The sequence below is a fragment of the Ovis canadensis genome, chromosome 20, assembly GCF_042477335.2.
Source record: "Ovis canadensis isolate MfBH-ARS-UI-01 breed Bighorn chromosome 20, ARS-UI_OviCan_v2, whole genome shotgun sequence".
Taxonomy (NCBI): Eukaryota; Metazoa; Chordata; class Mammalia; order Artiodactyla; family Bovidae; genus Ovis; species Ovis canadensis.
The window spans coordinates 42,027,211-42,042,423 of NC_091264.1; the positions used below are offsets into that span (position 1 = coordinate 42,027,211).

General features: G+C 46.7%; 1 pseudogene; it reads left to right on the plus strand.

Annotated features, from left to right (window-relative positions):
- Positions 1 to 977: 977 nt before the first annotated feature.
- On the plus strand, positions 978 to 14,970 carry LOC138425148 (BOLA class I histocompatibility antigen, alpha chain BL3-7-like; annotated as a pseudogene).
- Positions 14,971 to 15,213: the final 243 nt, after the last annotated feature.

A 15,213-nucleotide genomic window follows, 5' to 3' on the forward strand; every position in this document is an offset into this window, starting at 1 on the left:
CAAGAGGCAGGTCAGGTGGTCTGGTATTCCCATCTCTTTCAGAATTTTCCACAGTTTGTTGTGATCCACACAGTCAAAGGCTTTGGCATAGTCAATAAAGTGGAAATAGATGTTTTTCTGGAACTCTCTTGCTTTTTCGATGATCCAACGGATGTTGGCAATTTGATCTCTGGTTCCTCTGCCTTTTCTAAAACCACCTTGAACATCAGGAAGTTCATGGTTCATGTATTGCTGAAGCCTTGCTTGGAGAATTTTGAGCATTACTTTACTAGTGTGTGAGATGAGAGCAATTGTGCAGTAGTTTGAGCATTCTTTGGCATTGGAATGAAAACTGACCTTTTCCAGTCCTGTGGCCACTGCTGAGTTTTCCAGATTTGCTGGCATATTGAGTGCAGCACTTTCACAGCATCATCTTCCCAGATTTGAAAGAGCTCCACTGGAATTCCATCACCTCCACTAGCTTTGTTCGTAGTGATGCTTTCTAAGGCCCACTTGACTTCACATTCCAGGATGTCTGGCTCTGGGTGAGTGATCACACCATCGTGATTATCTGGGTCATGAAGGTCTTTTTTGTACAGTTCTTCTATGTATTTCTGCCACCTCTTCTTAATATCTTCTGTTTCTGTTAGGTCCATACCATTTCTGTCCTTAATCAAGCCCATCTTTGCATGACATGCTCCCTTGGTATCTCTAATTTTCTTGAAGAGATCTCTATTCTTTCCCATTCTGTTGTTTGCTTCTATTTCTTTGCATTGATCGCTGAGGAAGGCTTTCTTATCTCTTGTATTTCTTTGGAACTCTGCATTCAGATGCTTATATCTTTCCTTTTCTCCTTTGCTTTTCACCTCTCTTCTTTTCACAGCTATTTGTAAGGCCTCCCCAGACAGCCATTTTGCTTTTCTGCATTTCTTTTCCGTGGGGATGGTCTTGATCTCTGTCTGCTATACAATGTCACGAAGCTCCGTCCATAGTCCATCATGGTTATATGGGTCTTTAAGATCTGTTTTGTAGAGTTCTTCAGTATATTCTTGACACTTTTTCTTAATAAGCTTCTCATTAATGTTACTAATGAGATTTAATATTAATGAATCTTACATTCTTTTCTAGAATTATTTTGTGTCAATCTGAATGCAGCTTTCTCATTTTGAGATATAACATTTTAATGACATATATGCTCTAACTGTTTTTAATGCTTCCTTCAGAAATATTGCATTTGCAATTCTTTCCCTCAGAACAATCTTTCTGGATTACCTGGTATCTAGTGTCTTACCATCATTTGAGACTTTATTGACCGCTAATACTTAATACAGGTTGCTCTCCTGTTTCCTGGTTTGCTATTTCAAAGTATCAAAAACTATCAATACTTAAAAAAAAAAAAAACTGGTGTGAATACTAGCCATTCAAGTTTTTCATGCTTAAGCAAAATTCAGAAAATGGTGTTCTAATCTTAATATATGCCTTGCACAAATATTGCTCTGTTGTTTTCCCTACTGTAAAAATGAGCTGCTTCTTTTAGGAAAATAATAGGCTTATGGTCGTATTTCAAAATGCTAATAAATGGTTATTTTTCTTAAAAAGAACTATCTTCTATGATGACATGGGAAGTATACATCAAGCATTTCTGCTACATTCCAAAGTCCTATGTCCCAAGGAAAATCATTTGTATGAGCTGAACTACCCTCTTTTTCATGGAATGCAATTTTTATTGGAAAGAAGAAATGACATTGGAAGATCTATAAAACTTAGTGAAACAATGAATTACTTCTAAACAATCTTACATTAGTACAAGTGACATCCAGTGTGCAAAATAGGCTTATGGATTTTAATGGAACAGAATAGGAAATAATGATATTGTTTCAGGTCCACTGGAAAAATAAGTTTTAAGAAACTATCACTTGCATAGTTTTAGCTTTGTATCAAAGAAAACATCCACAAATAACAGGAAAGGTTATTAAAAATATTACTCCTACATATGTATGGTCCTTTTTATTTTCATAGATTTCAATCAAAATAACGGATTCAATGCAAAACAAATATAAAATCCAATGAGACAGACAAGAAAAAGACTTGCAAAAATATAATAATGAAAAAACTTCCACTGTTTCCACTATAGAGTTTATTTGCAGAAATTGTTATTTTTCATATAAAAATCATGGGTTATTAACACTATTCTAAAGAAAATAGGTGAAAATGTTTAAACTGTTATTTCTACTACGGAGAATATCGACAGAAGTAACCACATACACAAAATTATCCTTGGGGTCCTCCCGAATTTGTAGGACTGTATAAACATCCTGACCAAAATGTTCTGAAAATCTCTGACTACACAGTCGCTGGGCCAGGACTCGGGGACAGTGTGACTGCAGAGTTCTCGGTGCAGGAGAGGAGGGATCAGGGCAAAGTCCCAGGTACTGGCTGCGGTTCTGAAGGTCTCAGCGTCTCAGAGTCAAAGGCCTTGTTTGGGGCGAGGACTGTCTGTGTTGGGATCCCTACTCTCCTCGAGTTTCAGTTTCTCTTGCAAACTGTGTTGTGCATTTCTGCCCGTGTCGCGGGCCTAGTTCTCACTCCCATTGGGAGTTGGTTTCTAGAGGCCAATCAGCGGCCACGCGGTTCCAGGTCATAGTCTCCACCGGTACCCACCCCGCCTCCGCCTCCCCAGACTGGCGGATACGGGTCTTGGGACCTCGAACCCTCCTCCTGCTGCTCTCGGGGGCCCTGGTCCTGACCGAGACCTGGGCCGGTGAGTGCGGGGTGGGGAGGGAACGGCTTCTGCGGGAAGGGGCGAGGGGACCGCTCGGGGGCCGGGGGGGGGGGGGGGGAGTGGGGTGGGCAGGACCCCCAAGGAAGGAGCCACCGCGCCGCCCTCGCCCAGACGCGTCCTCTCCCACCTGGTCCCGTCCTGTCCTTCCTCTTCTTCCTGCCCCCTTTTCTCTGCCCCAAGAAGTCCCGGTCCTTCGCGACCTTTTCCGTCTCACGTGCCCCTAGCCTCCCCCCGACTCCCGGCCTGATCACCTCCGACCCGGGACCGCGCCAGGAGGAACGTCGGGCCAGGTCTCACCCGTCCCCGCCGCCAGGCTCCCACTCCCTGAGCTATTTCGGCATCTGCGTGTCCCGGCCCGGCCTCGGGGAGCCGCGTTTCATTGCCGTCGGCTACGTGGACGACACGCAGTTCGCGCGGTTCGACAGCGACGCCCCGAATCCAAGAAGGGAGCCGCGGGCGCCGTGGATGGAGCAGGAGGGGCCGGAATATTGGGAAGAGATGACACGAGATGCCAAGAAAGCTCAACAGAGGTTGTGAACAGGCTTGAACATCCTGCGCTGTTTCTACAACCAGAGCGAGGCCGGTGAGCGAGACGGGCCCGGGTCCAGGTCAAGACCCCCATCCCCAGGGACTGGCTGGGGTCGGTCGCCCCGAATCTCTGGATCCGAGGGTCACCCCGACACTGCGGGACCCTCACCGCCCTCTGATTCGGGAGGAGGCGGGGGCGGGTGGGGGGGCTTGACCCAGTTTCATTTTCAGTTTGGGTTTAATCACCGCGGGTGGTCGGGGCGGGTCAGGGTCTCACACCCTCCAGTGGGTGTTTGCCTGCGTCGTGGGGCCGGACGGGCGCCTCCTCCGCGGGATCTGGCAGACCGCCTATGACGGTGCGGACTACATCTCCCTGAACGAAGACCTGCGCTCCTGGACCGCGGCGGACACGGCGGCTCAGATCACCAAACGCAAGTGGGAAATCTCCGGTGAGGCAGAGTTCCAGCGGAACTACCTGGAGGTCAAGTGCGTGCAGTCACTTGGAGACCGAAAAGGACACGCCGCTGCGGGCAGGTATGAGGGGCACCGGGCCTCCCTGATCTCCTCTCAAGCTGGAGCCGACTTTCAATGAGGAGAGGAAAATGGGGTTCTTCCAGAAACATTGCCCGAACTTCCTGTCTGGAGGAGGGGGAATCCCCCAGGTTTTCATATTTTGTACAAGACAGTGACACAGCAGTGGCCCCATTTCTCTGAAGGACAGTAAACCCATCCCTGAAATAACTGGTCAGCGGTGCCCTTTGACCCTGACTGCCATCTTGTGAATCATGAGTTTCTCTCTCAAGGCCTGTTCTAACCCTCAGACCATCTTAGGAGGCCAGATTCCAGCTTTTCTGAGACATTCAGCCTCCTCCCAAATCAGGACCATTACTCTGTATTTTCCCCTTATATGGAGCCTCCTACCTTGGCCCTCACCCTGACTCCAGAACTTTCCAAGAACTAGGAGTTTTCCCCAATCCTGGAGTCCAGGCTGGTGTCTGGTGTTTGTGCTGCTTCTTTTCAAACCCATTATCTCGACCATTCTCAGCATGGCCACGTGGTACAGCTTCAGTCGCCCATGGAATGTGAATTTTCTGATTCTTCTTCTTCAGACCCTCCAAAGACACATGTGGCCCATCACCGCATCTCTGACCATGAGGTCACCCTGAGGTGCTGGGCCCTGGGCTTCTACCCTGAGGAGATCTCACTGACCTGGCAGCATGACGGGGAGGACCAGACTCAGGACATGGAGGCTGTGGAGACCAGGCCTTCAGGGGATGGAACCTTCCAGAAGTGGGCGGCCCTGGTGGTGCCTTCTGGAGAGGAGCAGAGATACACGTGCCGTGTGCAGCACGAGGGGCTTCAGGAGCCCCTCACCCTGAGATGGGGTAAGGAGGGGGTTGGAATGGAGCTTCCTCTCAGATAAAGCAGGAGCCCTTCTGGATACGTTCAGCAAGGTCAGGACTGAAGCCTGAAGTCTGGGCCCCTTCCCTTTCTTCCACAGAACCTCCTCAGACCTCCTTCCTCACCATGGGCATCATTGTTGGCCTGGTCCTCCTCGTGGTGGCTGTGGTGGCTGGAGCTGTGATCTGGAGGAAGAAGCACTCAGGTAGGGAAAGGAGGGAGGGATCTGAGTTTTCTTCTCTCACTGGGAAGGTTTCTGACCCAGGTGGATGTTTCCTGCCTCGTTACTGGAAAGTACCTTCCATACACATGTGGAATCTGAGCTGATGCTAAGACTGACCCTTTTGTAAAGTACATGTGAAAATGAAAGACAGATTTTTCATCTTCATAATTCCAGCTGGGGGCCTGTTTCTCAGCATTTGAAGGTCAGGAGGGAATATCCCTGGGGAGAACAGACCTCCAGGAGGGCAGCTGTTCCGGTCCCCTCACATGTCCTTCCTTCATGTTCCTGAGCCTGTCCTGGATTTTTGGTCACAGTCTGAAAGGTTCTTTGTCGTCCAGGACTAGGGAGTTCCTCTAGGGTCTCATGACTCGGTCTCTCCCTGGTCACTCACGTGATACTTTCTTCTCACGGGTGAAAAAGGAAGGGGCTACACCCAGGCTGCAAGTAAGTACGGAGGGCGTGATTCCTGAGACCTTTGTGACGGTGCAGACAGGCCATGGGGGGCTCACCCTCCTCAAAGTGCCTTCTCTAGTTTCTCTTGTGGGTTCTGACCACATCCTGGTCTTGTTCTCCCCCAGGCAGTGACAGTGCCCAGGGCTCTGATGTGTCTCTCACGGTTCCTAAAGGTGAGACCCTGGGGCATCTAGATTGGGAGAGGAGTTGGGGCAGAGGGGACACACTGGGTGGTGGGGGTCTCTGAGTGGGACATGTGAGCGTGTGGGGGTCTGTGGAGAATGTCAGCCCTTACATGACCGACCTGAACTGGTTCCTGATTCTTTTCTCTCACAGTGTGAGAGTGCTGCCTTGTGGGGACTGAGTGGTGCTCAGTCCCACTTTGTGACGTCAGAACCCCCGACTACTCTTTCTGCAGCTGCATCTGAAGGTGTCTGTGCTCCTATTAGCATAATGTGAAGAAGTGAGGAGACTGCTGACCTCTTCCAATCCAAACTCCTGGGTTTAAAGAGCGGTGCCTAATAGTCACAGCAGGAGGAATATGCAACCTGTCTGCCTGGGATATTTTCTGAAGAGAAAATATCAATGTGTGTAGAGTGCAGACAGTCGGTGTGGGAGGGAGGGTGATGCGCCCTGGTGGGGAAGCACAGGCAGCACTGATGTCAGTGTGAGGGGATGTTGTGCTGTAGCTGCCGCGAGAGTCAAGTGGCCTGAGTCCACATTAATGAAGATGGAATACAGAGGCGTCTACACTGATCGTTCCTTCATCTGGTATTTGTTGTGTGCCTGATAGATGATGCTCTATGTTTGCATCTGTGAAACCTCAGTGAACTAACAACAGACACCCTTTGTTGGCCTCATGCAGTGTGTTCTGGTGAGGGGGGCAGAGTGAGCCTAATAAGGGTCTCAGTGTCTGCCGAGAGATTGGCAAGTGCTGTGAGGAAGGTGACCCCGAGTATAAGCGTGTGGGTCCACGGAATGTGGCTGCCTCACTAGGGTGGTCAGTGTGGGCCTCGTGGAGGAGATGATATTTGAGTAAAGATGTGAAGGACATGAAAGAATGTCCACAAGCATGTCTGGGGGGAGTGCCCTCCAGGCAGAGGAGCCTCCAGTGCAAATGCAGGAGGGCAGGAGAGTGTGTGTGTTCAAGGAAGAGCCAGGAGGCAGGTGTGGCTGGAGGAGCGAGGAATTGCGATATGAGATCCAGTGTCTGGCCAGATCATGTGGGGCTCCAGCATATTAGAAGGTGTCTGATGTCTGTGAAAGATGTGGACTCATAAGATGGTTTGAATAGAAGATGACCTGGTGTGACTGCTCGCTAGAAGCGTCAGTCTAACTGCTGAGCAGAATCAGGAGGTGAAGGGTGAGTGATGCAGTGGAGGAGCCTGTAGGATTAGTGCGGTGTCCAGGGTGGGGATGCTGGTGCTCCCCTGGACCCTCATTAGATCTAGACAGTCGGGAGTAGAGCCTGAGAATCTGAATTTGTAATAAGGTTGGGGCTGATGCTGCTGGTCTTCAGATCACACTTTTAGTAGCAAGAACGAACATAGACCAGGATTCCCACATGCTGTGTATCAGCCTCACACACAGAGGTTGTTAAAGAAGCAATCCCTTGGTCTTGTCCTAATACTCTGAGAAGGTGGTTCTGGGGAGAGGCTGAGCATTTCATAAGAAGGCCCACAAGCAATTCTGATGATCAGCCAATTTGGGAAGCCCTGAGGTATATGAGACTGAGTGGCCAGAGAGGGGTCTTAAATCCACATTTAAAAGCATTTTTTTTCTTCAGAAAGAAAAGGGAATTTATATTGACAGTCTTCAATGTTTCCCAGCATCAGGGTCTTTTCCAGTGAGTCAGTTCTTTGCATCAGGTGGCCAAAGTATTGGAGCTTCAGCTTCAGCATCAGTCCTTCCAATGAATATTCAGGACTGATTTCCTTTACGACTGACTGCGTTGATCTCCTTGCAGTCAAAGGGACTCTTAAAAGTCTTCTGCAACACCACAGCTCAAAACATCAATTCTTCAGTGCTCAGCTTTCTTTGTAGTCCAACTCTCATTCATATGTGACTACTGGAAAAACCATAGCTTTGACTAGAGGGACCTCTGTTGGCAAAGCAATGTCTTTGCTTTTTAATATGCTGTCTAGGTTGGTCATAGCTTTTCTTCCAAGGAGCAGTTAATTTCATGGCTGCAGTCACTATCTGCAGTGATTTTGTAGCCCCCCAAAGTAAAGTCTGTCACTGTTTCCATTGTTTCCCCATCTATTTGCCATGAAGAGATGGGACCAGATGCCATGATCTTAGTTTTTAGAATGTTGAGTTTTAAGCCCGCTTCTTCGCTCTCCTCTTTCATGTTCATCAAGAGGCTTTTTTGTTTCTCTTCCCTTTCTGCTATAAGGGTAGTGTCATTTGCATATATGAGGTTACTGATATTTCTCCTGGCAGTCTTGATTCCAGCTTGTGCTTCATCCAGCCTGGCATTTCACATGATGTGCTCTGCATATTAATTAAATAAGCAGGATGACAATATATACCCTTGACGTACTCCTTTCCCAATTTGGAACCTGTCTCTTTTTCCATGTCTGGTTCTAACTGTTGCTTCTTGACCTGCATACAGATTTCTCAGGAGGCAGGTAAGGTGGTCTAGTAGTCCCATCTCTTGAAGAATATTCCACAGTTTGTTGTGATCCATAGTCAAAAACTATGGCATAATCAATAAAGCAGAAGTAGATTTTTTCTGGAATATCTGGAATTCTCTTTCTTTTTATGATCCAGCGGATATTGACAATTTGATCTCTGGTTCTTCTGCCTTTTCTAAATCCAGCTTGAACATCTAGAAATCTACGGTTCACATACTGTTTAAGCCTGGCTTGGAGAATTTTGAGTATGACTTCGCTAGCATGAGAGATGAGTGCAACTGTGTGGTACTTTGAAGATTCTTTGGCATTGCCCTTCTTTGAATTGGAATGAAGTGGAACTTTTCCAGTGCTGTGGCCACTGCTGAGTTTTAGGACAAACTAATATAGTTCCCTGATTCTGATTTCTTTTACTTGCTGTCAGCTTTGCCATGAGGAGTGGTCTACATTTGGGTACAGGATGTTTTGAAAAAGCACTGGATGGAGACTTTCAGACTTGGACTTTGCTTGAACTGTGTTAACTAGGCAAGGTATTCAACTCCCATTGTTCTCTGTTTATTTCCCCTAAACCGAGGGTTAGATCCTGCAGGTCTCTTCTGTGCCAGTGGACTTGTATTCTGAGCACAGGATCCTGAGCACGGAGTCACAGGGCACAGAATTCACGGAGGAGGACACCCAGCTCAGTACAATTGTCCTCCAAGTGCTGAGGAACAACAGCTTGGCACTAACAAGCACCAAATTGGTGCTGAGAAAATTCCTGAATGAATTTCAGAATCAAATACAAGTAACTGTGGGGTTGCCCCAGCCTGGATTCAACACACCCTGCCTGGGCTCCAGAGTCTCCAGCTCCAGGTCCTAGACCAGCACTGACACACTCCCAGCATCACTGCGTGTCCCCCTCCTCTCACACTGTGAGCCCTTAGAAGTGGGTCTGTGCAGGTAACTGAATGTGACCACTGGAGAAACCTTGGTTGAATTCTTGCTCCTGTAAGACTCAACAGATAAGAGCTGAGCAGCCTCACCATTCAGCTTTGATTATACCTCTGGTTTATGTCTTGACTTGGTTGCAAGGCCTTCCACACACTGTTTCAACAGAGCTGAACCCTCAAGTGACTTTAATGAGAAATTATTAAACTACAACATCTTCCCTGGACCCACTGTGCCTGATTGCATCCCCCACCTTGCTGCACACTAACTCCTGACTGCTTGCAATGTCTTCATTTTCTTATTTTGTTTTTTCATTCTTTTCCTTTTTGTCTTTTATGATTATCCTAATCATCCACATGGGTGAAGTTCTATCCAAAGTTCCACCTCATTCATTAAACTCTCTAACTGCTGGGGTGTCTGGCCTATGAACTTTAGGACACTATTCCTCTGCTTCACTTTTAGCCTTGAAGGAGGTTCTGGTCTGGGACATCTCTGCACATGCACCAGAGGGTCCATCAGGAGTTCCCAGAAGTAGGGGAGTGTCATCCACACAGTCATTGTCAGCCCTCTAATGACCAACACTAGGTTATAATCTGGCTCCCCATCTCCAGAGCCCCCAGCTTATTTGCTAAGCATGCATCCTTGAGCAGTGAGATTGCTGAATTAATAATTAATTAATGGCACACAGACCCTAGCCATCATTCTCAGGTGATGACTTGTGTTCACTCCCCTGCCTCACCTGATGCTACGGGAAGCCCATCCCGAGGGCCTCTCACTCCTGAGGACTGGGGAGAGGTGGAGAGCTCTGCTCCCCCTGCTTTCTCCCAGCCTCCTGCCTGCTTTCATCAGTGGGTGCTCTTTGTTCAGACCAGTCTCCAGGTTTGGCTGTGATATCACTGCACATTTCTCAGATTTAGTGGGAAATCCTCACCTGACTCGTCAAGAGCTTGGTCTCATCGACAAAGTAGTTTGGCTCCTCCATCAACCACGCAAGAGTCTTCCCACCCCGCCTCACTGTTCTGGAGGATGAAAGTTCCTGATGAAAGTGTCCATCCACAAACCAGAGGCAGTAAGTGTAGGGACTCCTGGACCTGGTTCAGACACAGCCGTGCAAAAACACCGCAGAGCTCTATCCTGAGGTCAGAACCAGTGGATTGAAAGTAAACTCTACTATTTATGAGTAATGATCCGTTCCCAGTGTGTGAGAAATGTTGTGTTGTGTGTGTGAAAGAGAGAGAGAGATTTATTTTAAAACTTGGCTCATGAGTCTAAGGGTCTTGTGCGTCCAAAGATTCAGGGCTGGCAAGCAGGCTGGAGACTTGGGGAAGGATTGATGTTACAGACAGAGTCCAAAGGTGGTCTGGACAATAGTGTGGCTAGCCTGACTCTCTTCTCTCTGAGATTTAGAAAAATCGTGAGTTTATCATCACTTTCATATTGCAAAATTTTTTAAAGGCCTGTGTGTTTGGCTTTTCCTTTGTTCTTATTGTTAGTGTGCTGCTATTTGTGGAAAGAATAGTTGTGCAATGTTCTGACTTCTGTAAATTTATGAACTTACAATAGGGAGTTCCCTGAAGGTTCTGTGGTTAAGACTGCACTTCCAATGCAGGGTTGCAGAACTAGGGATCAGTCGAGGAGGGGAACCTGGATCCCACAGGCTGCAGGGCATGGTGAAAAAAAGAAAAAAGAAAAAAATTTTTTTAATAACCTACAATAGATTACTAAGAATAAATAGATTCTTGGTCACACTGGAAGAGAATGGAGAAGGTACTATTATCATATTAGGTAGTGAGACTACGGGTGAATTTTTTTCTGTTTAAAAAATTATTTGCTGTTGTTGTTGGTATGTGGTGTGCTATCAGAAAAAAATGAAAGAAGGAAAAGAGCTGATTTTGCCTGTTATGATGCAAAAAAAAGAAAAGAAAACAAAAATGTACATGTACTATCCAATTTATTCCATTTATTACTCTGAAGTCAGTCAGATATAATCACAGCTTAAGTATCAAGTGTTTGGAATGAGACTCAGAAGTGCCCAGCCCAGGATCACACAGCTGGTGGAAGCCAGGTCCTGAGACAACCAGCCCAGTGTCCCATTGGTATGGCAACTTCAGAGAGGAAGAGGCTTTCAGAGACCTTGGGGTTGATCCTCTCACAACATCACCCTTCTCTATATACTGTTTCTCTGGAAACAGTTGAACTCCTTTAGTGATGGAGAATTCAGCTGCTCCCAAAGAAGCTGATTCCTGTGTAATTGTAATTGTTAATAAAAACAATACCTTATGATGAACCCAATTCTGTCTCTCTAATGCTTCTACAGAAATGACCTATTTTTGAATTCTATGGTCAGACAGAATTTTCAAGCCTTCAGATAACACTCTTCAAATTTGAAGAGTCTCTTTTTAAGCAAATTATATCTCATCAGGGGGAAAAAAAAGGCTATTAAGTGGGAAGTTTGGTCCAAATATTTCAGCCAATCAATACTATAAACATGAAGTTCTCTCTAATGACACTTTGTGTGCTTGCGTGCTAAGTCACACAGTCGTGTCTGCCTCTTTGCAACCCCATAGACTGTAGCCTGCCAGGCTCCTCTGTCCATGGGCTTCTCCAGGTGAGAATACTGGAGTGAATTGCCTTGCCCTCCTCCAGGGGATCTTCCAAATCCAAAGATCAAACCTGAGTCTCTTAACGCCTCCTGCATTGGCCGGCGCATTCTTTATCACTAGGGCCACCTGGGAATCCCAATGATGCTTTGAGGAAGTTTATTACTTCTATAACTGAAGAGATATTTACTTAGCACATGCTTTCTGCCAGGCCCTGGGGATGTATTAGGTGAAAGTGAAAGTCGCTCAGTCGGCTCTAACTCTTTGTGACCCCATGGACTGTATAGCTCATGGAATTCTCCAGGCCAGAATATCGAGTGGGTAGCCTTTCCCTTCTCCAGGGGATCTTCCCAACCCAGGGATGGAACCCAGGTCTCCTGCACTGCAGGCGGATTCTTTACCAGCTGAGCCACAAGGGAACCCTAAGAACGTGCCCTGTGTATTTCGATGCTAAATAGTCCATCTGGAAAATAGGCATTTGGAATAGAGAGCAAGGGCGCCTCTAGTCTGGGAGCAGCTCAGGATGTCCTTCCTGAGGAGGGGACATTTGAAATCAGCCTTGAGGATGAACAGGAGTTGACGGGGCAGCTGTGGTCTATATAGAGGGAAACCGCTGATAAGGAGTCGTGTGTGTATATTGCACGGTGTGGTGGTGTCACAGGACGGACCAAGTCCCTGGAGACTGGAGAGTGGGCGCTCCACCTGGGGACTCTGCACCCCAGCGTGTCCTCCCCCACCCTCTTAGCTGAGTTACTCCAGACAAGTTATTTTCCCTCTGTGCTCATCTGCATCTGCAAAACGGGTGACGTTTCAGGGACGTGGTGAGGGCTGGCTGAGTTGATATGGGAAGTGCTCAGGACAGTGCCTGGCACATACTGGATGCTCAAGCCTTCTTTGCTCTGGTGGTTGGAGGGAACTGAGGTGGGAGAGAGTGGGAGTCTGAGGATGGAGGCTGGGCCCTGGAAGCCTTCCTTGCCTGGTGGGATCTTCTTTTTGCTGACCCAAGAGCCTATCCAAGACAAATGACATAAATTAGGTTCTAATCATGTCTCCTTCAGGCTCCTCTGGCCGTGACAGTCTCCCAGACTTCCCTTTTTGTTTGATGACCTGGATGTTTTTGAGAATTGCTCAGGGATAGTGTGGAATGTCTCTCTAGTTGAGTTGGGTTTTAGGAAAGAAGACCACAGAGATGACTTAAGTGACATTCTCCATGCATCAAGGGTTTATACTGTCCACTGGAATATCACTAATAAATTCACTTCAGCACCCACCTAAGGTATATTTCCTCGGTCTCTCCTTGTGAAGTTCTATTTTTACTTCCTCACTGTCCACACTGTAGTCTTTGGAAGGAAGTCACCACGTGCAGTCCACACTTAAGGGGCACTCTGATATAAACTCTGGTGTGCAGGGGTTTGTGCAAATATGAGTTTTCCAGTGAGATGGAGAAGTACTAGACTGGTGAGCAGGCTGGATGGAGAGTCTCTGTGTAGCTTCATAAGAAACTGCTGACTCTCATTTCTAGCGACCGCGCTGCTTCCTATTCCTGCCACAGTGAGCGAGGGTTTCTCCTGCTCCATGTCCTGGTCAGCACTTGGCATCCACAGTTCTTGGGTTCTAGCTACTCTACTAGGTGTGTGAGGATGTATCATTGCTGTGTTTATTTGCATGTCTTCATGACATGTGATGTTGAGCATCTTTTGTATGTATTTCCATATCATCCTGAAGAGGTGTCTGTTCAGACGTTTCCTTCATTAAATTGCTGTTCATTTTTATATTGTTGAATGTAATGGTTCTATGTATATTCTAAAGTAAGTTCTTTTTCATACATGTGAGTTTGCAAATAATTTGTTCCTGTGCCCTGAGCTCTTTCCCTGACATAAGAGTATTCATTAACGTCTAGATGTACATTTCTGAGAAGAGAAATAAGGAATTCCTAACTGCAGTGGTTTCTAAATAGAGGACTTGAGTGAATTAGTTATTTTGTTTATGCTGGAGTATCTTCTCAGTCCTCTTGTGTGGAGTTAAATAATGCTTTTGAAAAATGAGCTGACAAATACCTTGCCTTTGTAAAACCTTTGACCAATCACCTTCAAGTCACGTGTTAGAACGCACATTCTTTGCTCCAGGACCCATCATATGTTGACTGCACCATAGAATTCCACCACGGGAAAAGATGGGCTGACTTGTACGGACAATTCTTCCCACAGTAAATAGCTGAAAATGCCATGGAAAATACAAAAACTTCCCTAAAAGTATCAAAGAGGTGACAAAGTCCAAACAGATGACCACACCTCTCAAAAGAAGGTAAAGATTCTGCTTGGCCTCCACAGAGAACTCGGTCCTGAGAAGAGAAGAAAAGCCCGTGTGAGTCACTGCCCGGAGCCCAGGCACGGACCTCAGCAGTCCAGCCTCAGGACCCAGCTCTTCACTTTTCTCCCCACCTGCCTTCTTTCTTAATAATTTAAATGAAGCTTTATAATTCTGATTATGATGTATGTGTATAACACATGATATAATAAAGATTCACTGTCAAATAAGTTACAAAGGGTTGAAAGTGATAAAGGACAACGTTAAAAGAACTGTAATCCTCACACGGGAGATATTTGGTTGCATTACTTTTAGTTTATTTTCATCTTCCGGCTGCTGCCCAGGTGCTGGGACCGTCACTGTCTAAGCTGTTGAGCTCAGATCTCAGGGGCCTCCACCCTGCATTCTCCAGAAGCCACTTCCTGACTCAGTGCACTTCCTCCTCTCTCCTCAGTCCCCTCTTCAACCTCCTTCCCTCTTCTTTACTCTTTTTTTAAAAATATGTATTTGTTTGGCTGCTTTGGGTCTTAGTCGAAGCACGAGGGAGCGTCCTTGCTCCTTTGCCGCACATGGATTGTGGCGCAGGGGCTCCGGAGCAGCTGAACTTCCATAGCTGCGCTGTGCTGGCTCAGTAGCTCCGTGTCCTGTGGGGTCTCAGCTCCTGACCGGGGACTGCAGGTGTGGACCGTGCACTGGCAGGCGGATTCTCAGCCACTGGACCAGCAGGGAAGTCTTGTCACAACTGTTTCTGCGTCTTTGAGTTTGAACAGGGGCGTGTGTTTGTGTCTTTGTGAGTGTTTGATTCACACAGAGAAGATTTATGGATCTCTATGATTTTTCATCTGTGAGTCATACAACTCTTCATTTCCCAAGTGTAAAATAGTCATGTATGTTTTTGTCTAGGAGACAAGAGTCCAAGGGTGAAGGAAAAAGAATTGCTTGAATTTGAGGGGAAAGTGTAGACGGGGAAGAATACCATGGAACCCATTCTTTCCAGCTTGAGAAACCCCTGAAACGAGGAGCTATGTGCCACAGCTAGAGAGTAGCCCTGACTCGCCACAAATAGAGAAAAGCTCACAGAGCAATGAAGACCCCGCACAGCCAAAAATAAATGAATAAAATTATTTTTTAAAAGAATTTTAAGGTGGTGGATTCTTAAGTTACATCTTCTGCTTCATAATGTTGCAAGTATGTACAAGTCCTACAAGGTATTTGATTTATGTTGTGTTTAACAAATACTTTGTCTTGGGTTGGATGAACACTTCTGTGTCTACTTATGCTTACCAGGTTAAGGAAAACACCAAGAGCTCAGTATAATAGAGCCAAGAATTCGCTCCCGTGATGGGCAGTTTTGAACACTTCTAACCTGAAGGTGCTATA